The 2,500-nt window shown below is 58.7% G+C and overlaps 1 pseudogene; it reads left to right on the forward strand.

The window, feature by feature from the left end:
• The window catches only part of LOC133148496 (28S ribosomal RNA), a 9,854-nt pseudogene that overhangs the window by 4,928 nt on the left and 2,426 nt on the right, over positions 1-2,500 (forward strand).

Raw genomic sequence — 2,500 nt, forward strand, 5'->3', positions numbered from 1 at the left:
GGCGTAAGAAGGATCCGAGGCCTCCGGACCAGGTCTTGGTGCATCTGCCTCGAGAGTCCATGGACTGCCTACTGTGTGGGGCGCGTGTGGTTGGTATGCGCAGGTTTGGGTTGCATTGCGCTTCCCGGCATGCGGGTGTCTCCATCGTGTACGGCTGTCGTAAGTGCGAAAGACGAGGGGAGAACAGCCATGCAATTCGGTGCCATGTCTCGAAGTGTCGAGGCGTGCGCATGGTGGATGTCGAACAGGGGGTCGCTTGCGATCACTGTGGGCGCCGTTTTCGGACGGCTGTTGGAGTATCTCAGCATAAGCGGCAGGCCCATGCAGCGGAGTGGTTCACGGCTCGTAAAGAGCGGAGCCAGACTAGTAAGGGTCCTAAGAGGGAAAGGAGGTGGAGCGTGAAGGAGGAGGCCCGGATGGTGAGGCTTATGGAGAAGTACAAGAACCATAGGCACAAGAACGTGATGGTGGCACGGATGTTGGGTACTGGCAAGTCCGGAGAGCAGGTGAGGTGGAAGTGGGGGTCCCTGTGCGGTCGTGCGGCAGGCGGTGAGTCTGGTGTGCGTTGGCGAGCCCTGGCTGCCAGGGCGACGCCCCAGAAATGGACCTGTCCCCCGTCGCTTCCAGATCTGGTGGAGGATAGAGTTCTGGAAGAGCTGCTGGCGGGAGATGAGGAGCATCGGGCCACCGCTGCCTTAGTCAAGAAAGCAGGTCGGGAGCCTAGCCTGATCGAGTCCTCTGCTTTGGATCTCATGAAAGCCCTGGGGGGTAAGGTAGTGTGGCCGACAAAGTCCGCGAGGTCCAAACCTCGAGACCGACAGATGAAGGGTTGGGCGAGGCGGCTCGTCCAGCGTAGGAGAGTGTTCTACCACCAGCAGCGCGGCTATTCTGAGGCGAGAAAGGGGCTGGCACGGCGGATCTTGGATGATCTGACGCCCCTTGGGTGTGATTTGCCGCTAGAGTTGGTGGATAGGCACTTCAGGAGTAAGTGGGAAACGGTCAGGCCGTTTTATGGACTGGAGGGCTTCGAGGTGGGACTGACCGCGAATAACGAACCATTCTACCACCCGATCCTGGGGCCGGAAGTTGTATCTAACTTGGCTAAGATGAGGAATTGCTCTGCACCGGGCCCAGACGGGATCAAGAAGCAGGCTCTTCTTGGCTGGGACCCGGACGGTACGCAACTGGCGAGGCTGTTTACGACATGGATGGTGCGTGGAGTCGTTCCCCAGGTCTTCAAGGAGTGCAAGACGCGGTTGTTACCCAAATCGGCTGACCCTACAGAGCTGGGTAATGTGGCAGGCTGGAGGCCTGTGACTATCGGGTCAGTCGTGCTGAGGTTGTTTGGGCGGATAATGGCGATGAGGCTGGCGCGGGCCTGTCCTGTTAGCCCCCGGCAGCGCGGTTTCGTCGCCGGCGCGAGTGGTTGCGAGGAGAACCTCATGATTCTTGATCGGGTCATGGGGCATTCGAGGTCGGCTGGCGTGCCGCTGGCAGTCGTGTTCATTGATTTTGCGAAGGCTTTCGACTCGGTTTCTCATGACCATGTCCTGTGTGTGCTGGGAAGCTTGGGCGTAGACAGACGTGTAATCGAGGTGATCCGTCACTCGTATGTGGGCTGCTCGACCAGAGTGGGTTGCGGAGGCGCCTACTCCGAACCCATCTCCATGAAGGTTGGTGTTAAGCAAGGCGATCCAATGTCCCCACTGCTTTTCAACCTCGCTATGGATCCTCTCATCCATAGCCTCGAACGCGAAGGAAGTCACCTGGTCTGGGGCAACCGCCGAATTGCCGCCCTGGCCTTTGCGGATGATTTAGTCCTGCTGAGTGGCTCGGAGGAAGGAATGAAGAAGAACTTGATGATCCTGGAGGTCTTTTGCCAGCTGACGGGACTGGCTGTCCAGCCGGGTAAGTGCCACGGTATTTGGTTGAGTCCGAACGAGAGCGGCTGCGTAGCCTGGAGGCTGTGTGGGAAGCCGATACACATGGTAACTCCGGGTGAGTCAGTTCGTTATCTGGGGGCCACTATAGTGCCGTGGCGGGGTATTGTCTCTGAGGATCTGGACGAGATGGTGAGTATGGGGCTGCGGAGAATTACGGCGTCGGCGTTAAAGCCTTCGCAGAAGGTACAGGTGTGCAACACATTCTTACTCCCGAGAGTCACCTTCAGGGCGGATGTCGGCAAGGTTTCAGTGACCAGATTGAGGTGGCTTGACAGGAAGGTGCGGATGGCTGTGAAGAGGTGGCTGCGTCTCGACTCGTCCACGGCGGGGGGCTTCATCTATTCGCGGAGTCGCGACAGCGGCTTGGGCATCGTTAAGTTATCCGTTACTGTTCCTAGAATACAGGTCAGGCGCACCTGGAAACTCTGTTGGTCTTCGGATGAGTGGTTGAGATCTCTAGCTATTGAGGCGGTGCAAAAGCCTGCCTGGTTGAGGTTGTGGGTTGCGGCTGGCGGAGATCCGGGCGGTGTGCCGACGCTCGGCACAGGGGGCGCCGT

Source organism: Syngnathus typhle, unplaced genomic scaffold (assembly GCF_033458585.1).
Source record: "Syngnathus typhle isolate RoL2023-S1 ecotype Sweden unplaced genomic scaffold, RoL_Styp_1.0 HiC_scaffold_96, whole genome shotgun sequence".
NCBI classification, from domain to species: Eukaryota; Metazoa; Chordata; class Actinopteri; order Syngnathiformes; family Syngnathidae; genus Syngnathus; species Syngnathus typhle.